Source organism: Globicephala melas, chromosome 19, assembly GCF_963455315.2.
Source record: "Globicephala melas chromosome 19, mGloMel1.2, whole genome shotgun sequence".
In the NCBI taxonomy this organism is placed as follows: Eukaryota; Metazoa; Chordata; class Mammalia; order Artiodactyla; family Delphinidae; genus Globicephala; species Globicephala melas.
Window position 1 is genome coordinate 13,894,440 of NC_083332.1, and position 26,470 is coordinate 13,920,909.

Below are 26,470 nucleotides of genomic sequence, written 5' to 3' on the forward strand. Positions count from 1 at the left end.
CTACTGGTGGTTGTACACAGAGGCTGCACGGTTGTCCATCTGTTTTGTAGTCCACCTGACCAGCCACCCCGCCAGAAAGGAAGTGAAAAAGATGGAGGAGTCACCATGAGCACTGGTGGATTTGGGGGAGGGAATGTCTCTAGAAATCTATGTGATTAATAAATATTGATACTATGAGAGCTGGCAGATCAGCTCCTATTGCTTCTTTGCTGACAGGTCCCCAGTGGCTTCTTACTGCATTAGAATAAAATCCAAATTCCTTCCACTGGCTCATGAGCCCCACAGGACTGGCCAGTCTCCCTGTTGCCTCTCCCCAGCCCCAACTAAGGGATGTGCCTCTCCCATCACACTGGCCTTCTTTTCTGTTCTTCTGACATATCAGGCCCCATCCAGGATGTGTGGGTATCCTTCCTCGGTCCTTCACCAGGCTGGTTCCCTAACTTGATATTCATTCTTTAATGAAGCCTTCCCAAACCACTCTAGGAGCCTTTCTCTGTCACTCTGCTCTCTTCTTTTTCCTTAGAGGTTACCACTAATTGAAATTAGTTTGCTATTTACTGGTTATCTCCATCACTAAATTATCAGTTCCAGAACGGCAGGGCGATCTGTGTTGTTCACTGATGTAGCCCCAGCTCCTGGAATAGTGTCCAGGACACTTGTTCACAAGTGTATGAATGAGCGAACAGACAGCCTCCACCTGACCTGATGTGTTTAGTGCATCCTGACTTGCGCACCTCTGGGGAAGGGAGTTCATTCTTCTTCTGCCCGGCAACATAAAGTACTCTGCAGGATCACTTCCCTTTGTCTCTACCCCGAGCTTCTGGAAGATGAAACCCTCAGTGGGGAAGGAAGGGGAAAGTGGATCATGGCCTGTGGCAGAAACTGCTGCTTGTCCCAGCAGCTGTGCCTCTTTCTCCTGCCAACAGTACTGATTTTATTCAGGGCAGCAGAGTGCTGGGTCGGCCTGGGCATCTGACTCAAGGTGACTAACAATTACTTTCCCTTGGAATGTGGAACTGGACATGGCCATTGTGAGTGATGTGCCTGACTCATGTGAGTCAGTGAGTGTTGGTGCTTTCTGAGTAAGTGGAAGGCCTCCTGTGTGAGCACGTGTATGAGTGTGTGTGTACGCACACGTGTACACGTGTAGGAGGCATTTCACAACTCATGCCTAGAGGTATGGAGTTAGCTGGCAGAGAGGCACCGCCGGGGAAGCATGAAGCAGATTCATGGAGCAAAAAAGAAGGGGAGCCTATAGCCTCTGAGAAAGTGAGAACCAGGTGAGGGGAGAGGTGGGGCTGGGGCGCAAAGCGCCCTCTTCCTGGTTCCCCATGAGCATTCCTGAAGGTACCATAGGGAGGCATACAGGGGAGGTGGCAGAGAAGGGGCAGGAAAGTGGAGAGTACCCAGGGTTGGGCTGGTTAGGGGAGATGGAGGCCAGGTGAAGCCGTGGGGACCTGGACAGCAGAGCGTCCTCTAAAGAGGCAGCTGGGCCTCAGCTTCTGCAAACAAGCCTTGCAGGCATGTGGATGCCTGATCATGGGATTTTTCAAGAGAAACCAGAATCTAGAACTGTATGCAACATCTCCCAACCTGAAAAGCAAAAACAACAGCTACGACAGCAACAAACTAACATGCAGAGATGACCTCTAAAAGGACTTTCAAGAAACTGCTCATGGTGGTTGCCCCTGGGGAGGGAAACTGGGTATCTTTCCTCTCCACTCCCAGCCCCATCCCTGCTTCATTTATTTTCTTTAGTACTTATACTCACTTATGTCTCTGATTTATTCCTGGCCTCCCTCCCCCCATAAGAATGTGAGCTTGTATAACTGATTCACTTTGTTATAAAGCAGAAACTAACACACCATTGTAAAGCAATTATACCCCAATAAAGATGTTAAAAAAAATAAAAAAAAAAGAATGTGAGCTACTGTGTATCCCCAGGATCTGTGTTTTGGAAGAAGGGGCAGAAAGGAGCCTTACTTTTTATTGCACACCACTGGCTACCACTTGCATTACTTACATGTATTCTTAGTCAACAGATGAATTACCAACACACACCACAACGAGGTCCAACAAAGTAAGTATGTGGGCCTGATTTGAGCAGGGGCTGCTGGTTTGTGACTTTCGGTGACTGGTCTTCAGCTTCGCCAGAGATGAGGGCCTGAGGGCAGCCCCAAACTCTGCTAGGCCCCGGATCCCAGGCCAGGCTGGGGTATCCCGACCAGCTGAGGGCACTGTTGGCGCCGCTTGGCAGCCCAGCTGTGCCCTTGGGTCAGCCTGGCAGAGGATTAGTCCTTTGAGGTCACGTTTGGGCTGGCTGGGAAACGCAGTGGCCCCGATGCGACCCTGACTTGCTTGTGCAAACACCTCTGACAGATGGGCTTTGCTGATGGCATTTTGTTTCAGCTCAGTCGGAAACCCCCAATTCGCTTTGCTCCCTTCTATGAAAACACACAGATGTTCTTGAGGCCCCAGTCTCTGCACAAATCCCTTCCCCGAGCAGGTGCAGCTGAGTCTCCTTGTGACGTTCACAGACTGAGTGTGTGATACCCACAGCCTCTCTGGGATTCAGGGACCGGTGCACACTGGTCCCTTTCTAGCTGTCTCTGTCGAACTCCCTCTTCCTAGAAGCACTCTGATCTTCCTGATGGGGAACCTCTTGTTATGAGAGCCAGACTGCCTGGGTTCAGATACTGGTGTGCCACGGACTGGTTACTGAAACTGTGACTCAATTTCAATCCGTAAAATGGGGATAATACCATCTACCTCATGGTCCCTGCTATTATCACCGTTCCTTCGCATATCTTTGGCAGGAGTTCTTCCCCGCAATTACAGAAGCACAGCCAGGGGTGGGCACAGGACCTCAGCAGAGCATAAAAGGCTGGAGGGTGTCCTGCAGTAGCGGGGGATGTGGATCTGACTTTTCCTACATGTCACTTGCTAGGGGCCCTGGTGTTCCTTTCTTCCAGTGTTGCTTGGCTCCTGCCTGTTTTCTACAATTGCTCCTCTGGCCTCCTGTTGATTCTGTAAGCCACTGATAAATCTGCCTCTGCCCAAGACTGTCAAGCAAGGCTTTTGCTGCCGGCATCTGAGGACCTTGACTAAGACACGGTGCTGTGTGCAAAGAAGGCACCTGTGGATGGTGGAGGGGAACAAATGGGGCCAAGGCAGTGGCACAATGAGAAGCAAGCGACAGTGGGTGAGTCAGGTGGGAGGCATTTGGCTGCAAGTAACAATACCGTCCAATGGTGTCTTGGGCAATGAAGACACTTCATTATCTCATGTAACAAGGAGGCCAGATATGGCAGCTCCACGCTTGGTACAGGGAAATGACGTCAGGCGTTTTCTCTTTCTCCCCCACTGCCGTCCCGCAGTGTGCTGCTGGCTTACATCTTTGGCTTGTGGCCCCGTGGTCACAAGCTGGCAGCCACAGCCATGCCTCTCACTGAACTACTGGCGAGGGGTAAAGAAAGGGATGATGTAAGAGTGTTCTTACCGATCTGACCCTAATCAGGAAGGAGAACATTGCCAGAACATTGCCCCTCCCTCCACAGACATTCTTTTATGTCTCATTGGCCAGGATGTGGTCCCGTATGGCCACTCCGGTTGCCAGAGAAGCTGGTGAAGCCAGCCAGAGTCTACGATCATCCTGATTGCCCATGGGCCACTGAGGACTCATCCCTGGGGCTGGCCACACTGGTTCCCAGAAAACGTCAGGGTCTGTTAGAAGAGCGGGCAACTAATGGTGTATCTGTGTAAGAGCTCCCAGACTGTCATTTGTAAAGAAGCTGGGGAACTCTGACCTGAGAGGATGTTTCCTTATCAGGCCCCCAAAGCCTGGAGGCTAGAACAGCAGGCGGACAGGCCAGCAGCATGGCCCCAGTGTCCTGGCTCTGAAGGGCCCTGCTCTGTGGGGTCACAATATCTGCCAGAACCTCACAGAGCAGAGGAAAAGGGAAAAACACAAGCCTTCCAGTGTTAGACATTTGTAGTTTGCTCCCCTAGCCTCCATGACTCCTTTTTCCAACAACAGCCCAGATTTCCCTTTGAGAACCTGCCCGCTCTGACCTCCACCCAATGGGCTAGAGGAGGGCTTCTTCTCAAGGTCAGGAACAAATCACACAACTCAATCAGAACCAGAGACCTAGTGATGTCTTTGCTAGAAGTGCTGGGGCTGAAGACTGTGCTTTTCCCTTTTACCCCGAGCCAGAGAGGATGTGAAAGATGGAATCACTGCAGCCATCTTGTGACCATGAGGGGAGAACCATCTGTGAAAGGGGCTGAGAGTTACAGACCATCTGGGGGCTGTAGTCATCATTTGAGTCTCTACATCAAGCCTGGACCTGAAGCCAACCCGATTCCACTTCCCACCTCTGGACATTTTAGTTACATGACAAAACAACAACAAAACAACATCTGTAACAACAGCTACCACGTATGACCCTTCTGTGGTCCAGGTCCTTGTCTAAGCACCCGACATTTGTTATTTCTCTTAACCCTCACAGCAGCTCCATGAGGTAGATATCATTATTATCTCCAGCTTACACACGAGGAAACAGGAAGGAAGGAATGTGTCCCAGACCATATGACTGTGAGGTGGCAGAGTTGGGACTGACCCCAGCTGCTTCATTCCTGAAGTGAGGCAGTCCTGAGCTCAGGCACCAGCCCTCCCAGTGATCACAGGCAGCCTCCTGCGCCTCGTGATTCTCCTTTTCTTCAGTGGTGACACACAACAAATGATCTCCAGATACAACTGCTCTTCTGAGTTCCAAACTCAGGCACTTACCTGCTTACTTGACACCACCATGTCTGTATCTCATATGCACTGCAAACTGAACATTCCCAGCCTGACTCTTGACCTCTCCCAACCACAAAACTTGCCCCTTCTCAGGACAGTCAGGACGGGCTGAGCTACATTACACTAACAAAGGACCCCAAGTGCTCAGAGGCTTACACAGCAAGGGTTTGTTTCTTGTTCATACTGCATGTCCATCATGGGTTGGCCAAGGGCCCCGCTCATGTCAGCTTTGTTCCCAGTTGAGGGAGTAGCCCTTCACCTGAGACCCTGCCAATCTCAGAGGGAAAAGACATGGTTGAACCATGCAATGGCCCTTAAAGTTCCTGCTCAGGAATGACACGTGTCACTTCTGCAAACTACATTTTATTGGCCAAATCAAGACAAGAGATGTCAGCAGGGTGGTACACCAGAATATCTGTCAGAACAGGAATGCAACTGGCCATCTGCTTCCTCTGCATCTCAGCAAAAGGCACTTACTTCCACCCAAGGGCTCAAACTGGAAACGTCAATGTCATCCTTCACACTTCCTCTCCCTCACTCCACACGTCCAATTCACCACCCCATGTCCTGTTGACTCTCCCCACAGCATATCCGAATCCATCTTTCTCTCCCACCAGCCCTCTGGTCTGAGCTGCTGTGACTTTCACCGGTTCACTACACCACAGCCTCACTGGTGTCTCTGCTTCTGTTCCTGTGCTCCTAAGGGCCCTTTTCCACACAAAAAAATTCAAAATCTTCCTCTCAGTCCTCCAGGCTCCCTTTCCTCTTCCCCTTGCTCTTGGAGCCCAGGCCACAATGTCCCTCTTTCAGTTCCCCTCACACCCATCTTCCCTGCTGTCTCAGGACCTTTGTACATGCCATTCCTGCTCGCCTTCCTTTACCTAGGTAATTCTTTCTCAAGACTCAGGACAAATGACACTTTCTCCACCTAAGCTTCGTTTCTCACCAACCAGTTCAATCCCCAACCTGAGCTCTCTGCATTTCCCTTTGGTGGTACCTGCATCAATATATGTAAGTAGAGACCTCCCTGGTGGTCCAGGGTTAAGAATCCGCCTTCCAATGCAGGGGACATGGGTTTGATCCCTGGGTTCGATCCCTGGCTGGGGAACTAAAATCCCACATGCTGCGGGGCAACTAAGCCCACGCGCCGCAACTACTGAGCCCACGTGCCTCAACTAAAGAGCCCGCGTGCCGCAACCACAGAGCCCACGCACTCTGGAGCCCGCCTGCCACAACTAGACAGAAGCCCACGCGCCACAATGAAGAGCCCGCATGCCCCAAGGAAGACCTTGCATGCCCCAACTAAGACCCAATGCAAACAAAAATGAATAAATATTAAAAATATATACATATATGTAAGTAATTTACCACGTAATTAATTGTTTCCCATATGTGAAGTTTGTGAGGCACTGAATGTGAGTCACTGCCTGCACCTGTGGCACAAGCCTGACGCACAGTAGGCCATTAATAAATATCTGCTAAATAAATGAGTGGATGAATGACTTCATTCTGGACCAGGAAGCACCGTCTCAGTTGGGGTCCGTGACCTGAGGGTAGGTAGGGCTTGCTTGGTGCCCAAGTGTGTCTGCCCCTGGGAAGAAGCTGAAAGTAATGTGTTGGGGGGAGAGACAGTGTCTGTGTGTGTGTGTGTATGTGTGCTGCCCCTTCACAGGCCTTAGATGAGAGGGTTGCTAAGTAGGCATCCAGGGCCTCCATCCTATACAGCCTCTGTGTCCAGGGCTGCCCTGGTCTACTCCAGATGTTTCTCCTTTATGGAAACACGACCCAGTCATTGTGATGGGGGCTCAGTGGGACCCGTGAGCTCTGGATAGCTCAGCGTTGTGGCACCAAGTCTGAGGGCTACTCTCAGAGGCTCATGGAGAACAATGACTCCTCCAGGGACACAGTGGCGATTCAGTAGTTTCGGGGCACATACAAGTCATTCATTTGTCCAGTAAGAACTAGTTAGTCCTTGGGCTTCCCTGGTGGTGCAGTGGTTAAGAATCTGCCTGCCAATGCAGGGGACATGGGTCCGAGCCCTGGTCCGGGAAGATCCCACACGCCGCGGAGCAACTAAGCCAGTGCGCTACAACTAGTAAGCCTGCGCTCTAGAGCCTGCGAGCCACAGCTACTGAAGCCTGCACGCCATAACTATGGAAGCCTGTGCGCCTAGAGCCCGTGCTCTGCAACAAGAGAAGCCACTGCAGTGAGAAGCCCGCACACCGCAACGAAGAGTAGCCCCCACTCGCCACAACTAGACAAAGCCTGAGGGCAGCAACAAAGACCCAACGCAGCCAAAAATAATAAATTAAAAAAAAAAAAAAGAACTAGTTAGTCCTTAAAACTCATTCATTCATTCACTCACTCATATAACAACCACCTACCACATTCTTTTTTTTTTTTTTTTTTTTTTTGGCCACACTGCAGGGCTTGTGGGATCTTAGTTGCCCGACCAGGGATGAAACCTGGGCCCTTGGCAGTGAAAGCGCGGAGCCCTAACCGCTGGACCGCCAGGGAATTCCCACATCTATCACGTTCTTACAAATCATTCAGTCCAAAAAATTCATTCAGTCAAAAAAAGCACTAAAAACTTATTCACTTATTCACCATTTACTAGGCATGTATAACTCATTTATTCCACAAACACTAAGCACTTAAAATCCATTAATTTATTCAATAAATTTCTTAAAGCATCTACTATGTGCTGTTATAGGAGCTGAAGATATAGCCCTGAGCAGGGCAGACCACGCTCCCCACCCCTTAAGAACTTACTTCCAGTAGAAGGAAGCCAGAGAAATAAGTAAACAAAGACAGAAAACAAGGGAACTTCAAAGGGTAGTCAGCCATATAAAGAAATAAAATGTAATGCTGTGACAGGTTGGGAGGAGGTCCCACCCTGAAGGCTCAGAGAGGGGGTGCCCTCTGACCTGGGGTCTGCATCAAGAGAGGGCGCCTGCCGTGCCCCAGGTGTGCTGATGAGCGAGGCTGACGTGCTGGGGCAGGAAAGCTGGGAGCGGCCCACATATAAGGCTCTCTTGGGTTGTCTGAGACGGTGGTTCTCTCCCCCAGCTGTCCATTAGAGGCACCGAGGAGCTTAATAAAAATACAGGTGTTCACACCCCACCCCTAGAGAGTCTGGATCAGCTGGTTTGGGGTGGCGCCCAGGCCTGAGTGTCTTTTTTTTTTTTTTTTTTTTTTCCGGTTGCGGAGCGCAGGCTCAGCAGCCATGGCTCACGGGCCCAGCTGCTCCGCGGCATGTGGGATCTTCCCGGACCGGGGCACGAACCCATGTCCCCTGCATCGGCAGGCGCACTCTCAACCACTGCCACCAGGGAAGCCCCTGAGTGTCTTTTAAAAGCTCTGCAGCTGATTCCAACATGTAGCCAGGGCTGAGGAGAGAGGAAGAAATGGACAGAGCAAAGAGAGGAGCGTCTGACACCAAGCCTCGAGAGGCCACAAATGTCAGAGGGAGTGAGCACACTGGCCACAGCGGGCCCAGGCAGAGGGGCAGGAGGGCAGGTGTGCGAGAGGCCCTGGAGGCGGGGTGTGGTCTGGGGAGGACCAGGTGGTTCACAGGCTGAGAGGGTCACCTTTGGTGACAATTACTGGTCTGAAGGGCACTGTGACCACTGCAGGAGGTACTTCAGGGGACTGCCGCTCCAGGGAGCCTTGTCCACGCCCCTCGCCTCCGGTGCTGCTGGCCAGCACGCCTCCCGCCAGCCCCTCCACACCCCAGGCAGAATCACCTTTGTCCTCCCCTCCCTGAGCTCCCAGGGCTCTGGACTGCACACACTCTCGACTACGAGAGTTAGCCCACAGGATTTTTAAGCCTCTGAGTATCTTTTGCTCTCCTTAGACCTTGAACAGCTCCAAGTCTGTCGTGGACTGAGGTCTAAAGTTTGTTCTCGCCACATGGGTCGGGTAGAGGAGAGGAATGATATGGTGGTGATGCTTATAACAATAAGGCCAATACTTATGAGTTCTCCTGATGGGCCAGGTACGGGGCTACCCTCGTGGGGTGTATTAACTTGTGTGTCCCTATTAAGTAGGGACCCTAGCATGCCTGTGTTACAGATGAGGCAAGGGTAACATGGCCAAGTCACACAGCTGGGATTCAAACCTCGACAGTCTGACACACCTATGCTCTAAATAAAAGATACAGCAGGTCCAATGGGTGTGTCGTGTGAATACATGAATGACGCAAGTATCTTTGAAATCAATTCATAAGGACAAAGCTCTGGAATGTCAGCAACACCTCAGCAGATTTCAGATTAAGAATCTGTTTCCTCCCCGCTATATCTTTCCCCACTTTATTGGAAACCTGAGCATACACAGGACCACTTTAGAGCTCCCCCAGGAAACAAGGTGGATGGAAATCTCATTAGAAAGTATCATGGCAGAGACTGCTCCATCAGCCCAAAGAACAATGAGCAGGGCCTTGACCGTGGCCATGTACTACTGTGATATGTTTCGTATGCTCAACAACCCTGACACCCAATGTGTGGGTTTTCCACACCAAGCAATTCTCGTAGGGCTGGGTGTCCCACAATTTAACTCAATCCTGACACTAACTACCCAGCGTGAGCACAAACCCCATAGGTAAAGGGCTCAGTCCCATAAGACCGTCCCCACTTCAGACCCCAACTGCAAGCAGTGGGTCCCTAGGTTACCCACACTTCTGTCTGACTTGGCTACAAATCAGAGGTTCCCACGACCCCCTCCTCAAGTTCAATAATTAGCTATAACAGCTCACATAACTCAGGAAACACTACTTCCTACTCCTGGTTTATTATAAAGGATACAGATGAACAGTCAGATGAAGAGATACACAGGATGAGGTCTAGAAGGGTCCTGAGTGCAGAAGCTTCTGTTCCTGTGGAGTTTGGGGTGTGCCGCCCTCCCAGCATGTGCATGCGTTCACCAACCTAGAAGCTCTCTGAACCGTGTTGTTTAGGGCTTCATGGAGGTTCTGTTATGAAGGCCTGATGGATTAAATCACTGGCTATTGGTGATTTAATCTGCAGCCCCTCTCCCTTCCCAGAGGTCAGGAGGGTGGGGCTGAAAGTCCCAAGCCTCTAATCACGTGGCTGGTTCCTCTGGCAACCAGCCCCATCCTGAAGATATTCAGGGTTCCACCAAGAGTCACCTCTTCAGCATAAACTCAGGTACTGTTCAAAGGAGCTTATTTTGAATAACAAAGGATGGTATCACCCATATCTCTCAGGAAATTCCAAGGGTTTTAGAAGCTCTTGTGCCAGGAACCTGAATGAAGACCAAAATATTTTTCTCATTATATCACAGTATCACACTGTGAGAACCTGCACTTTCATATTTAATGTCAGAGCCTAGCGGATGGGTGTTTCTAATTTAAACTTTCCCAGGCATCCAGGAGGGCTCCACATTCCTACCTAGGAGTCAAGGGCAGTCCCCACAGGGGCAAGGGCAGCCATGTACAGCTATTACGCTCAAAACAGGTGAGGGTCCCACACAAGTCAGAGTTAAATCGGTATCGGTTTTTTCCCCTTGGGGAAATAGGAAGAATGAACTGGAATTATGCATTGAAAATGTAGGTGTGCATATTGTTTTTATTTGTATCCAGCAATTCCCCTTCTAGGAATCTCTTCCTCGGATATTCACCCCAGTCTTTCTCGCACCTTGAAAGACAGACTCAAGGTGGTTCAACCGCAGGGGTGCTCACACTGCCGCACTGCTGTAATATGGAAGCGCTGGGAACAGCCCCAATGCCCACGAGCAGAGGATGGGTTAAGTGAACTGGGTGCCTCTATTCCAGGGAAGGTGCCGCAGCTGTGACAAACAGTGAGGTAGCACCATGTGGTGTCGTGCATGCAGACTGTCCACACGGCCTGAAGGGAATGAGCATGGCTCATACTTACCGAGTGCTTACTGTGCACCAGGTGAAATGCTTACACACATTCACCCATTTAATCTTCATGACAAGCCTGAGGGACCATGCTCATTTAAAGCCAATGCAACTCAGTCCAGAGAGGCTGAGTAACTTGCCCAAGGTCACTCAGCTAGAATCCAGTAGCACTGGGATTTGAACCGAGGCTATCCAGCTTCCTACCTTATACTCTTTTACTCTACGCTGCCACTTGGGAAGGAAAAGCAGCAAGTTGTGAAATAGTTTGTGTAGCATGACCCCATTTGGTTTAAATAAGAGGGGGACAGATTTTGTTAGTGTGAGCGTGTATATACGTAAATTCTATAAAACGTACAAGAAAGGGTCTAGGAAGACATCCACCAAACCATTAAAAGTGGTTACTTCTGGGCTTCCCTGGTGGCACAGTGGTTGAGAGTCCGCCTGCCGATGCAGGGGACACGGGTTCGTGCCCCAGTCCGGGAAGATCCCACGTGCCGCGGAGCGGCTGGGGCCGTGAGCCATGGCCGCTGAGTCTGTGCGTCTGGAGCCTCTGCTCCGCAACGGGAGAGACCACAACAGTGAGAGGCCCGCGTACCACAAAAAAAAAAAAAAAAAAGGATGCTTCCTGAAGTACAGGCACATGCACCAGGCCCACCCAGGAGCTGCAGCCATGCTCGTGGAGTGGGGATACAGTGACAGAGCTGGGCTACGGGCCTCTGAGGTCAGGGGAGCCCCTCCTGGGAAGACTTAATCAGGGGCACAACCCCTGCTCCAGGGAGCTGGACATTCCTCGAGGGATCTCCTGGCTCTAGCCAGGCCCAATGTCAAGCCACATGCACTGGTATGGCCATGCCGTTTATTTTGATATTGAAGCTTTTTGGTCTACGGCTGCTGCCTCGAAACCCCGAGTGTTGCCGCTATCACTGTGTGGGGCAACGCTGGGCCCACAGAGGCTTCCAGGACACCACTTCTGAGGCTGCTCTCGTGGCTGCTGCTGCCCAGGTCGGACTGGTGGTTAAATATGCAGTACGTTCCCCCCGCAGGGCTCACTCCTGTAGCCAGGCCAAACTTCCTTTAGAAGATGGTTGTCTTGTCAGCTTGGAGCCTGACTTGCTAACTAATCCCAGCTAATTGCCACTGAAACCTGCTAAGATCACATCTGTTGGGTCTAGAGATTAAATCAATATTTGACAGTCTTGATTAAACAGAGCCAGGGAATCCTTGGCAAAGAACATCTGTTAAAGCCCTGTTCTTTTCATCCTGCTCTTGGGGGGCCAGGCTGGAGGTGTCTCGGGCTCTGCCTGTCCTCACCTGAGGACGACTCTGGGGTGAGGGGCGGGGAGCAGTGGAGCCCACCAGGGACACCGCGGCCAGGAAGGCTCCCCGTGGTGGGAGGGGAGGGGGGTGAGGGGGACACACATAGCTGGGCCTTGTTATCCTGGGTGGCACCCAGCTGCCAACAGTAACCATCCTAACTGCCCCCCTCCCCCATCCAGAGTGCCAGGCCCCCCTGCAGAGTCCGTGCCACAAAACACTGAATTCAAGTTTCCTAGTGACCAGTGGAGGCAGTGTTCTCATCGCCTCCATTTCAGAATGGGGAAAGCAAGGTTCTGAGAGGGGACATCACTTGCCCAAGGTCAGAGGAGCAGGGGTCTGAATCTGGGTCTCAGAACTCTGAACTCTGACTCACTCCAGAGTCTGTCCTGAGACCACTCACGGACAGGAGTCCAAGTTGTCAAAAGTGAGAGCAAAATCTGGCACTTACGGAGCCAGGAGCCCAGGCTGGAGGCCTGCTCCCATGGTCCAGTTCCCTCAGCTACACTTAACAACGGCAGCCCCGCTAAGAAGCACTGGCCTCACACCTGGCCCTAACTCAACCCATGCGGCCTCCCAGGGGGAAGGCTCTACCATTCTGCCCCACACTGCAGAAAGGAACACTGAGGCTCAGAGCGGCAAGTTACCTGTTTGAGATCACCCAGTGAGGGAAAAGGCAGAGGTGGGGCTCGAACCCAGGTGGGTGACTCTAAGGCCATCGTAACTACTGTCATCTCTAAAAAGCAGGGATAGAGCCGTGAACATGGTGGGTCTTTGATAAGTGCCTGCCCTCTGTCCCTGGGTAATTTTATGGCAGAAGTTAGGCTTCTGCTCTGGAGTCAGATCTCCTGGGATTAAATCCCGGCCCCAACGCAGACCAGAGAGGATAACAGTGCCACCTCACTGGACTGCTGGAGGAGCCCAAGATGTTCCCGTAAGGCCCCACTCCCCACAGTAATGGCACATAATAAGCACTCGTACATCCTCATTCAGGATTAAAGAAAAATACAAAACAAGACAAAACAGAACACAATAATAATGAAGACAAAGCAGCTGCACTCAAAGTACCTTCATGGCGGGAGGGGCGATCAGACACCCAAATGCCTGCAGCCACTGTTAATCTCTCTATCCCTAGGTTCACAGCAGCGCCGAGATCAGGGGAAGCCCTCCACAGTCCAGGGAGTCTTGGATTTCCTGAGTCCATAAAAAAAAAAACACCCCAAAACCAAAACCAACCAGACACCCAGTCAGCCACCAAGCCAGACAGCCGACTAACCAACCAGCCACCCAGCAAGTTAGCCAGCCAACTGGTCCCATGCTTCTGTGTCTCTCCTTTACCTCTGTGTCCCTGTTCCTGTCTCTCCATGTCCCTGCCCTTGTTCCTCTGTGTGTCTCTCTCACACATGTGCACGCACAGATGGCCACACCACAGCCGTGCACATCTCAGGCCCGGGTCACAATCCCATGTTAACTCACCACTGGTCATGTGCTCCAGGCTGGCAGCCTCTGCCTGGTCCCTCTGTTAACTCCCTTCCAGATTCCAAGTTCCCAACATCTGCAGGCCAAGACCATATATATGTATATATATCCAGTCTCACCCCCCTCCTGAAGTATACAATCTTATAAGGAAACTGGCTGCTTTAATCAGAGAACAAACTCAGAAATCCCAAGAAGTAATTTAGAAGAATGGCACACCCTCTTAGCAAAAAAAAAAAAAAATTAGTATTAAAAAAAAATCCCCAGCTACCTATTTTATATCTATATAGCCACCTAGGTCAACACAGAGCTAAAATCTGAAAGGCTGAGCTCCAGCTGTAAGCAGTGACCCCAGGGAGGGGAGTGGCGTGTGTGTACATGTGATCATCCTGTCCTAGACCCTGAAGCTCCCAAACTTCCCGAAGTCACATACCTCCACTGACACAATCGCAGACCACCTGTACTGTTATTTACTTAACAGACCACCTGTACTATTATTTACTTAAGACGGTCCTTTCAACCAACTCGTTTATTAAAGGCTTAATAATATCAGTGTTGGAGTCATTATTTTTTTCTAATACTCATCAAACAAAATGCACAAACATGAGAATTCGTAAGGCTTGTCTGTACATCAATGAAAACGAGCTTTAATACCAGAAATGCACTGATATCAAAACCAGGAGGCAGCTCCCAGACATGATCCTGAGCAAAAAAAAAAGCCAGACGCGGAACATAATATGGGTTATGATTCCACTTCTATAAAGTTCAAAAACAGGCAAAATGGAACCATGTTACGCAGGGTTGTTCACACAGGTGACCCAACTTCGAAAGCAAGAAATGGCGAACGGAAGTCCTGAGAGTAGTGGCTTCTGGGGGAGGGAGTGGCTTCTGCGGGTTCTGGCAAGATTCTCTTCTTGATCTGGGGGTTACAGGAATGCTTGCCTTGTAATTATTTGCTAAACTGTATATTTACATCTGATGTACTTCCCTGTGCATGTGTTACATTTCCCAGTAACAAAGTTTTTAAACGTCTTTTGCATTGTATGAATTGGTTTTTAAAATGAGATCGTACTCTTGTATTATATATGTAATTTTTAAAAACAAGTAAACAATTTAAAAGTCTCAGTTGTTTGATCTTTGCAGACCCACTCTGAAGACCTGAGAATCAGTTTCATGCCTTTGTGTGCAGTGCATACAAACAGACACACACACACACACACACACACACACACACACACTCACACAGCCACCCCAGTCACTTTCACTCTCCTGGCTCACTTTCTCTGCTATAAAAGGTTTCCACTTCCCAGAACCTGCAGGGCCACATCGCCTGTATGAACACAAACAACCTGGGCAGGCTGGGGGAACGTGTACTTCCTCCTAGCCCCGAGGTGGGGGCAGGGGGCAGGCAGGGAGGGCAGGGTTATCTCATAGCAGCAGTTTCTGGACAACTCACCAAGTGACAGCAGGGGACAGAGTGGGAGGGACTGGCACCCACCTGAGAAATACAGGAGGGCTTCCAGGGCATAAGGCTATGGGGCCAGGCTGCCGTAAGGAGCATGCATGCCAGCCCTGCCCCTGCAGTGACACCACTGAGCACTAGAAGGGCTCCTGACCCTAGACTGGGTACCCAGCCTCCTCTCGGGCCCATGGACTGGCTGACAGTTGGGGAGGGCCTGCAGCTGTGTTTGAACAACACTGTGATCAAACATCCTGCCCCAGGACTGCACGCAGGATGGGTACTCAGACCAAGGCCAATGCAGAGGAAGACAGGCTGGAAGGGGGCACCAGGCCCTTAGGAGACTAGGGCGGGGGCTCTCTGTGAGCTCAAAGGAAGCCAGGACACTAGGAAATCAGCAACTCACTTCCAGGACAACAAACTTTTTTTTTTTTTTAAATGGTCACAGTTGGTGGAAACCTTTTAGAGGCAATCTGGCAACAGCTTTTAAAAATGTTCTTACCCTCTGAACCAGCAGTGCTGCTTCTGGAAATTGATCCCAAAGAAATTCATGGCATTGGTTATAAAGGGGGGGGAAAAAAAGGTCCAACTTCAACGTCCAACAACAGAATGGTTAAATAAATTACCGCACATCCTTATGACATTAAGGATGCAGTCACAGAAAAAAAGATTGGAAAAAAACCTCTGAAATGTTCACTGGGGTTACGTTTTGGTGCTGGGACTACCAGTGATTTTTGAAAACGTGTTCTTTATACCTTCCTATATTTTCCCAAATTGCCTTTAATGAACATGTTTTCAAAATCAAGGGGAAAAAGCAGTAAGTTTTCATTCATTTAATTGATTTCCATCCATTAGATGAATGTTTCCTGAAATCTGACTACGTAATAAAGCAGCGAATGAGGTAGCCCCTCTCTGCCCTATGGCTGGAGGGGGAGACGCATATAAATTAAGTGCCCTTACCAAATACGCATGTCAGCATAAACAATGCAAAGAAAGGATAAACTGACAGAGGACAGGAACAGGGTGTGGTTGGTCAAGGAAGGCTTCTCAGAAGCAGTGGTGTTTAAGTCCTGAAGGATTCGAAGTTGAGCAGGGAAAGGGGTGGTAGCAGGTGAGGGGTACAGATGAACAGCAAGCGCAAAGGCCCTGGAGTATTTAGGAGTCGGGAGTTGCCCTCCATTGCAGGTTTAGGAGGCAGTGACCCGATCTGCCTGCCGCGTAGCTGATGAACCCGATGAGCAGCACAGTGTAGTCCCACTGGGAGCTGGGGTAGCCGTCCCTGGGAAGCGCAGGAGTGGCCTGGCCCAGAACAGGGGTGGTGCTGACATAAAGAAGCAGGTAGACTGGAGACGATTTGGTTGCTTCCTCACATGAAGAGGAGCTCCAGGGCATTCAGTCCTAAACGGAGTACCAGGTGGGTACAGGTCAGAGAGATGCAGGTCACCCCTCCTGCTCTCACACCTACACTGCTCAGACCAGAGGGGAACACCGATGAACAAATGAGCCATTACAGGGCACTGTGTTTGGGCTGACAGTCACCTGGTAGGGCTGGACTCAGCTTTAAGAAATCTGACAGTTTTCCAAACAAAAGCCAGTCCCCGCCCTCTTACTAGGTGGGATGTATTTCAAAATCCTTCCCAGCCAGGCTTCCACAAGTGTGCTGCTCAGTTGACCCTAAGGCAAGGAGAATCACTCCCAGGGGGCAGATGAGGAAACTGGGCACAAAGTGGTTGTGCTTCTTGATAACAAGAGCAAGAACTCAGGCCTTCAGTGTGAGAATACTGTGACCCTCTACCCGGGCCTGCTCCCGTGTTAAGCACGACACTGAATGCTTCACGCTCATGGCTGCATGGACATCACTGCTGGTTGTCAAATCCAAACCCACTCTCCTCTTCTTCCTTGAGAGAAGTCTGAATTTGTTTGGAGCAGCAGGATGCCCATCCAAAAAGCTTGCGTTTTGCAGGTTCCCTTGCAGCTATGGCTAAATATGGGTCCCATTCTGGCCAACGAGAGGTTAAGCCGAAGTCTGCTGGGGATGGGTGAAGGGGCCTTCTGGTAAAGCTACTGCTTTCCAATAAAAAGCAGCACAACCTTTGCATCATTCTCCTTCCTGGAATGTGGATACCATATCTGGAGGTGTGGCAGCCATCTTGTAATTGTGAGGCTGAATTGAGGACGGCAGCACAAGGATTCAGACGGAGCCCATTCTCCCAGCCAGTGGCTCTGCCCTGGTCCACCCACACTCCCTTTCCTTCTCATGTGCAACAGAGACTAGTTGCCTTATTTATGTCGCTGCTCCCTGGCTTTCTGTTACTTGTAGCAGAGTACAATCTTGACTGATAGAGGTCCTACCCAGATCCTCATTTTACAGATAAGGAAATAGAAGCTCTGCGAGGGAGCGAGGGAGTGTCACTAGCCCAAGGTCACATAGAGCCCGGAAGAGATGAGGCTGGAATGTGAGCCTGTATTCCTAATCACTTCATAGTAGCTCCTTGAATCCTACTGAAGAATACTAGCTTTGGAGAAAACTTGGCTTCAATTCACTTCTCCATTTAGTAGTTTGTTTGCCCATCTCCCCCTCACTGGAAGCATGCGCTCCCTCCGCTCCGCTTGCTCTCTGCCACCTAGAACAGCGCTGGGCTGGTGGCGGGTGCTCAAACCCCGCCCCCCCCAAAAGAGCAATGACCGAATGCATGGCAAGATGGAGTGACTCTTCTGGAAAATGGGAACGCCACCACTGGCTTCACAGGAGGCTGTGAGGGTTCAATGAGGGATGAACGGAAAGCACAGGGCAGGGTGTCCAGTTAGTGCCCAATAACTGGTTCCATTATTACCATCACAGGGGTATAACGTGGATCTCCTCTTCCAAAGACCTCTCCTCGTGACCAAAAGGGTTCATCATCTCTAGAGGATTCTTTTTTAAAACTTGGACACAAAAATGATTTCTCTACACAAACTAGCTATAACTCACAGGCCAAATACCCACAGCATTCCCCACGAATTCCCAGCTGCTCTGTAACGGGAGCAGCCTCCTCACCTCCCAGCCTTGGCCTTGGCCTTGTATTCTGCTTGCAGTAACTGCTGTGTACACCAATCCTTCCTCTTCCTTAGGCCAGTTCCCAAGCCGCCTCCTGGGTGAGGCCTTCTCTGATTTCCCCAGCCCATCTGGCACTGCCCCTCAGGAAAGTTACTGGGGCCCCGCCTGGCCCATCCGCTGCCTGATGTGGTGTCTGGAAAGGCCGACTGCCTGGCATGCCTGTTGGGTGCTGTATGTACGTGCATCAGCCCCCCCACAAGAGCGGTTCCTGTGGTCTTGGGGTCTGTATCGACTCTCCCAGGAGTGCTGGCACCTTGAGGACATGCTCAAGTCCATCTAATGAACAGGAGAATGAATAATCACGCTGCCTAATGTTTATATGGGGCCTATTATGTGCCCGGCATTGTTCTAAGCACTTTATGTGTATGAGCTCATTTGATCAGCACAACAATTCCTTTTTTTAAAATTATTTATTTATTTAATTCATTTTGGCTGCGCCAGGTCTTAGTTGTGGCATGCGGACTCTTAGTTGCGGTATGCATGCGGGATCTAGCTCCCCGACCACGGATTGAAGCCGGGCCCCCGGCATTGGGAGCACAGAGTCTTACCCACTGGACCACCAGGGAAGTCCCGGCGCAACAATCCTTTGCGAGAGGTACTATTATCAACCCTACTTTATACATGAGGAAATTGAGGCATAGAGTGAGGTAACTTGCCCAAGGTCACACTGTTGGTTAATGGCAAAGCTGGGTTCAAATCCTGAAGACTGACTCCAGAGTCCACGCTCTTAACCTCTAGGCTCTCTTCCCTCGTTCTATGAATAAATGTACAAATGTCCACAGCATGAAGAGAGCCACCCGGGGCCAGGCTTGAGTGGAAGGCAAAGCTCACTATTTTCCCCCTAAGCCAGAACAAACACTCTCAACCGGTCTCCCCGCATTCCAACCCCCTTCTTCTTTGCTAACCTGCCAATGTTGAGGCTGAAAACCAGACACTCACTTTTCCAGCTGAGAAGTCTGCTAGAAGGCACGAATGCTTCCTCATAAAAGAGTAGTACCATGGTCCTAGCTGGCTCCCTGCTTTCTGCCTCATGGCTGTGTTACCTGGAGCCCCAGCCACCATCTTGCAACCATGAGGAAAGGTCAAGATGATTTCAGGAGCACGCACTTGGGGCCCTGACAATGTGCAGCTGTGGAACCAATCCCAGAACTGCCTTTTCTCTGGACTTTCTGGCTGAATAAGCCACTGTGAGTTGAGTCTGTGTTACTTATATACCAGGTTGAGATATAAATTATTTAGAACCCCATATGGCACAGGCAACAGGCAATCAGAACAGGTGGTGGCTGGTGAACATAGCCTTGCTTGTATCTGATTACTCGAACGGGAGCTCCTTGAGGGCTGGGATCAGTGCCAGTGGTGTGCACTGTTGTGTCTCAGCACCAGCACAGTGCCTGGCACAGCGGGCACACAGGCAACATTTGGTGAACGATCCTGAATGATGTCTCTGGAGAGCGTATACTGTGTTGGGAGCCCAGGCACTATGGTCTGATTGCCAACTACACTACCTTCCAGCTCCAAACAGGGCACTTCACCTCTCTGAGCTTTAGTTTCCTCATCTGTGAGCCTTCCGGAGGAAGCATCAATGTCCATACGTGTGGCGCACTTAGCGCAGGACCTGGTGTGATGCCAGGGGTGCATGGTAGCTTCTATCAGCCTCTTTTATCCTCTCAGTTTCCTTGCCTGGCGAATGGCTACCATTGATCTGTCTCTGCTCTAATGAGATAAAATCTGAAAAAGTACAGTATAAAGCTTCCTACAAGCAAACGTTAATTTTTATCTTTGACTTAGTGCAGTGTGGCAGTTAAGAGCACAGATTGTGAACTCAGGCTGCCTGGGTTTGAATCCCAGCTCTGCCATGTGACCTTGGGCAAGTCACTTAACCTCTTTGTGCCTCAGTTATCTCATCTGTAAAATGGAAATAACAAAAGTACTTCTCTCACGGGGTTGACGTGAAGATTAAGCAAGTTAATATATAAAGCTCTGAGGGCAGTGCCTGGCACAGGTCACCACCAAGAAGTGTTAGCTGCTATCACCACTACTGGTATATGGACTCCTGGTACACCACTTCCTAGATGTGTGACCTTGGGCAAGTTACTTAATCCTCTGCCTTTCTCCTAAGACGGGGCTACTAGTAATACCTCCTTCATAGGATTATTATGCGAATTAAATAAGTTAATCCATGTGAAGTGTCACGTACTTGAAACCAGGTCCGCTTTATAAGAAGGGCCCAGTGGATGTTAGTGATCCTCATCATTTCTGACTGGGGGCTCTCTTGTGTGACACTTGTATTTAACCCTCACATTGCTGTTTAACTTCCTTGTCTGCAGATCTGGCACGACCCCTGCCCCCCAAGGCTCCCCACCTCCAGGGAACCATCAGCTCCAGGAGCGCGCACAGCACACCCTGCCCCTCCCACAAGCCCAGTGCCCAGCTGGGTGTGCAGCTGCCCGCTAAATGTCCGCTGGCGTTGCTCAGTGGTATGACACTCCTCTGGCCTCTCTCCTGGCCCAGGACACAGGCACCTCACGCAGGGGCTCCCTGAGAACACCACACCATCCATAACTCTCCCATCAAGAGGAGCCGCTCTGCTTGTGGGCACAGAGTGTCCTCAGGAGGGCCCTCCTTATGTCAGGGCACACGATCCTCTGACCCGGAACAAAAGCAAGTGTCTGCTCTGAGCGTGGGATTGGGAAGCTTGGAGAGGATTCCTCCAGCAAAGGAAGAACGCGTAACCATGGGCAGACAGCCTGGAGCCTCCCAAGGGAGGCCTGTCCCAGGCAGCAGTGACCACAGAGCTGCCACAGCCTTCCCTGGCAACCAAGGGACCACAGTGTCTGAGATGGTGCTTATCCCTAAGCGACGTGCCCCTGACCAGGTCATTTAGACCTCTGGCTTTCTCGTCTATAAAATGGGGTCAGGGACTTCCCTGGTCGTCCAGTGGCTAAGACTCCACGCTACCACTCCAGGGGACTCAGGTTCGATCCCTGGTCGGGAAACTAAGATCCCGCATGCCACACGGCGCGGTCAATAAATAAATAAATGAATAAAATGGGATAAACTTCCCTGATTGACCCATTGCCTGACCTGCTCCGGATCACAGGGAACTACATTTCCCAGAATTCTGGCTAGGTTCCACCAATGGGCGTCAATGGCAGAAACCTGGATGGTGGAGGAGGCGAGAAGCCAGGATGGTTCTCCCTCTTGTCCCTCCACCTTGGACAGCATCTCGGGTAGGACGTGCCTCCCCACTCCCCTCAAAGCCCTGGGAGCTGGTAATCACCCCTCCCTCTTGCATCCCTCCAGCTCTGGTTGCTTGCCCCTCTGCCCCTGTTTGGCTTCTCTGCTCCTCCATCACTAATTTAACCAAATTCTCTATGTTGAGTTCCCTCTGCCTGAAACACCTAGAGTGGATTTTGTTTTCCTGACAGATACACCTGCCTTGACTACATTTTAGGAGCACCTGATAATGAAAGGAGACGATATACTTGGAAAGTGAAGAGCACCACACAAAGCAAGGATTATCTTATGGAAACGCCTCTCTTCCATAATGTACAGGCGCGTTAAGGGCGTGGAGTTTAAAATGCCCCAAATGAAATGATACAATGTTTGAGATTTGCTTCAAAATAATCCAGAGACAGGGGGATGGATGAAGCGAGATTGATTGTGTGAGGAAAACTGTGGGATTTGGAGACAGGCTCTGTACACTCTTCTTACTATCGCTGTATATGTTTGAAATTTTCCACTAATCAAAACCAACACGTACGGGCTTCCCTGGTGGTGTAGTGGTTAAGAATCCACCTGCCAATGCAGGGGACACGGGTTCGAGCCCTGGCCCGGGAAGATCCCACATGCCGGGGAGCAACTAAGCCCATGCGCCACAACTACTGAGCCTGTGCTCTAGAGCCCGCGAGCCACAACTACTGAGCTCGTATGCCACAACTACTGAAGCCCGCGCACCTAGAGCCCGTGCTCCGCAACAAGAGAAGACACTGCAATGAGAAGCCCGCCCACCGCAATGAAGAGTAGCCCCCACTCGCCGCAACTAGAGAAAACCCGCGCACAGCAACGAAGACCCAACGCAGCCAAAAATAAATAAAATAAAGTTATTTAAAAAAAAACAAAACCCAACACGTAAGGGAAAACCGGTCCCTATTCTGTTGTTGGGGGTACAAACTGGCAGAACCTTTTTTGAAGGTAATTTGTCAATTAGATTAAAACCATGCACGTCTGTGGATCCAGTGATTCCAAAACCAAGAGAAATGCTGGCCCAAGAACCCAAAGCTGCCTGGACAAGGCCCCCCAGCTGCTTGAGACAGAACAAAATGAAGGCAACCTGAAAGCCCCTCACTAAAGAACTGATTAAATGCATTTTGATAAATCCATATAATACAACCCCAGGAAGCCACTAAAAAGAATGAGGGCACATCTAACATGCTGATAGGGTAAAATGCCCAAGAGACATTGATAAGGGACAAACCAAGCCGTGGAGAAACAGTATTATCACATATACACACACATACATACATACATATATATAAAAGTATGTGACATCTGGAGGAAAAAGTCTGATAAATAGTAATAATAATAATATCTACAAATATGAATCTAGCATTTCCCATGTACCAGCACTTTATATGTGTGTGTGGTGTGTGTGTATATATATATATATACATAAATATGTGTATATATATATATACATGTATGTTACATATCATGTTCAGAAAACCCTATAAGGTAGATCCAATTACTGTCTCCATTTTACAGATAAGGAAACTGAGGCACAGAATTGTCAAAGATACATGTTGAAGTCCTAACCCCCAGTACCTCAGAATGTGACTGTATTTGGACATAAAGCCAAAGAGGTAATTACACACACAGAGACACGACCATGTGGAGAGACAGCAACAGGGCGGCTACCAGCAAGCCGAGGAGAGAGGCCTTGGAGGAAACCAACTCTGCTGGCACCTCGATCCTGGACTTCTAGCCTCCAGAACTGGAAAAAAAAACTGTTGTTTAAACCACCCAGTCTGTGTTTTTTTTGTTATGGCAGCAATAGCAAACTAATATAACTAGGTCACACAGCCAGTCGGTGCTGGAACCAGGATTTGAGCCCAGGCCGGCAGGGCTCCAGAGCCCATACCCTTAACAACATGGCTGACACAGCAAACCCTTTACCATGGTTGTTTTACCTCCAGAAAGTGAGACTGGGGGTGGGGTACAGGGAAAGGAGGAGTGAGACTTCGGATTTTTACTTCATAGGCTTTTATAATGCTTTATAATTTCTTAAAATATATCATAGTTTTAAAAATTAAAAACCAGTTACATGGAAATGAACATATACCACCCAACTCAAATGTGGGAGAAAGGAGTATATCTAGACCTGATTTGTCTTTTACAAGTTTCACTGTCTCTCATGGTTCCTAGGGAGGCACCACAGAGAAGCCAGAAGTGCCTGCACAGGCAGACATTCTGATGTGAATGAGAAGAAGAGAGGATAAAATATTTGAATCTTTAGAAACCTTTTTTTTTTTTTTTTGGCCACACCATGCAGCTTGTGGGATCTTAGCTCCCTGACTAGGGATAGAACCTGGATCCATGGCAGTGAAAGCCCGTGTCCTAACCACTGCGCTGCCAGAGAATTCCCTAGAAACGTTTAAACACCCAATAATGATGATGATAGTGATAATAATAATTGCTGATATTTTCATATCATATGTATGCCAGATACTGTCCTAAGTGCTTTTTAAAAACTTTTTGGCTGCATTGGGTCTCCGTTGCTGCACGTGGGCTTTCTCTAGTTGCGGCGAGCGGGGACGATTCTTCGTTGCGTTGCGCAGGCTTCTCACTGCAGTGGCTTCTCTTGTTGCAGAGCATGGCCTCTAGGCACGTGGGCTTCAGGAGTTGTGGCAGGTGGGCTCGGTAGTTGCGGCACATGGGCTTAGTTGCTCGGCGGCATGTGGGATCTTCCTGGACCAGGGATCGAACCCGTGTCCCCTGCACTGGCAGGCGGATTCTTAACCACTGCGCCACCAGGGAAGTCCCTGTCCTAAGTGCTTTATATATATTATCTTGTTAAGTCCTCAAAATATTTTAGGATATAGATCCTATTACCATTCCTGTTTTCTATTTAAGGAAATTCTGAGGCTCAGAGAGGTTAATTCACTCGCTGGGTTAAATGGCAGGGTCAGGATTCGAACCTAGGCCATCTGGCTCCAGAATTTGCCCCTCATGACCATGCCCTCCTGCCTCGCCTCAGCTCTGAAGGGGCCACTCACAGAAAGGGAAGCCTGACTCAGGGTAAGAGGTGCAGGAAGAGGCACGAAGATGCATTCAGCCAGACTAGTAATCAGAGCATTAAAACCCGAGACCCCACTTTATTGGGGTGACGCAGATTAGGAAGCAGGATGATGACAGCAAGTGGTGAGGAGCCAATGGGAAGGCTGGACCCTCCTGCCCGCCGGGGAGAGCGTGGGCCAGAGCAGCAGCACGGAGAGCAACCCTGGCTATCCCTGGGGGAAGAGAGAATGCCTGTCTCCAGCCACAATGGGACCCCTGGACATAAACCCCAGGGGTTCAGAAGGACACAGGTATGTGGGTGCTCACTGAAGTACTGGCCGTGGTGGTGTGGAGCTGGGGGTGACTTGAACACCAGGGGACTAGAAACGTGAGGGTGGTGGATGCACGTCACATATGACTGTTCAGCAGGCAGACGTAAAGCACTGGAGCCCACAGAGCAACGAGATCTCAAAAACACGGCATTTGGTGAAAACCGGAAGAAAAAGAAAGAATTAGATATGGAGCCCAAAACCATTTCTGGAAGCAGATGCTTTCCTCAAACCTCAATATATATTTTGCAAGGATATGTACCTAGCTACAGACACACCACAATCACCCCAGAGTGGGGGAGGGGATGGAAGGAGGGCTAGAGGATGAAGAAGGAAAAAATAACAACAAAAGTTTACCCAGTGACACGGGAGGCAACACACACATCGTTTCCACCAACAGACAAGTAGTCTGTGGGAGCAGGACTTGACTTGCCCTCCAATTTCTGGGGTTACGTGAGGGCGGAAGAAGAGGCAGAAGGCAGAAACTGGACACAAATCACTACACTTCTTCAAAAGAAAATCTTTGCTCTCAAATGCCAAGGTCTGTTGGGCCTGACACAATTTGTTAACTTTGCCTTGGTCAGGGACCGAGTCTGGAGGCCTTTCTCAGCTGTGGCAGGCATCTGGTTATCTACTCAATACCCACTCCCCTCTTCCCCTGGAAGATGGACCCCAACTGGTCAAAGGCAATCAGGACATGGCATTCCTCTGCGGAGCTGACTGGCCTGGTAAGGAGAACACATGACCTCAGCTGGACCAATCCTAGACTAAAGGGAAGTATTTATAACCCATGAGGGACTGGGCTCTTTTTTTTTTTCTCTCTCTCCTGATGTCTGTGGACAAGAAAGCAGGTGGCCCTGTCACTGGCAGCCATCTTGGGGCCAAGAGGCACACATATATATATATAGAGAGAGAGAGAGAGAGCGAGAGAGCGAGAGAGAGAGAGAGCGAGAGCAAGAGAGAGAGAGCGAGAGAGAGCGAGAGCAAGAGAGAGAGAAAGCTCTAGGATGAAGCTAACACTGAGAACCTTGATGGCAGACATTTGAGCTGCTGACCCTACCTCGCCTGCCTCCCACTCACTTCTAGACTCCCAAGACATATTAAATGTCTTTACCGTTGGCCAGATGATGTCAGTGTTTTTGTTACTTGCAACTAAAAGCATCCTAACCGAGACCCACAAACTAGGCAGCCATTTTTCGACTGTTAAACGGGGAAAATCCCTGCAAGAGGGAAATGGGGCATCTGAGACACCAACGGGAAGGGATGCTGAATCCCTACGTACAGAGAACATTTACAAGTCTCCAGGTGCATGTCCCCTGCCTGTTGGGTCAGCACCACACATGCGATGCCACAGAAACAGGCAGTGGCGCTGTCCCTGGCACACAGGGGGTCCGGAAACCTTCCGCAGTGGGTTACTTCGTTTCCTTCATTCTTCACAAGAACCCAGTTGCAGCCAGTTTCCTATGTTCTATTTCTCCTGAAAACGGCAGGGGGTTAATCCCCAGCTGGCTGGAGCTGAGGATGAGAGACAGGACAAGAAGCCCAGCCTGGCTCTCCTGCAGCGACTCTGTTCCTGAATCAAAGGCTGGACGACGTCTGGATGTAGGTACCCTGATATCTGAGCACAGCTAGACTCTGACATGGCACACGGCCTGGGGACTTCAGCGAGGAGACCCCACCAGCTGCGGTGCCTCACTACCGCATCGGAATCAAGGGAAAGACCCAAATGAGATGAAAGGGGAGTCAAGGAGACCTGCCCTCTGGAGCTGGCCTGCCCTGGTGCCAACGGCCTCTCTGCCATTGTGACCCTTGACAAGTGATTTCATTTGAGCTGCCT

General features: G+C 50.1%; 1 protein-coding gene across 9 annotated transcripts in view; it reads right to left on the reverse strand.

Annotated features, from left to right (window-relative positions):
• SIPA1L3 (signal induced proliferation associated 1 like 3) overlaps window positions 1-26,470 on the reverse strand; it is a 236,956-nt gene that overhangs the window by 98,564 nt on the left and 111,922 nt on the right. The gene's annotated exons all lie outside the window — the stretch shown is intronic.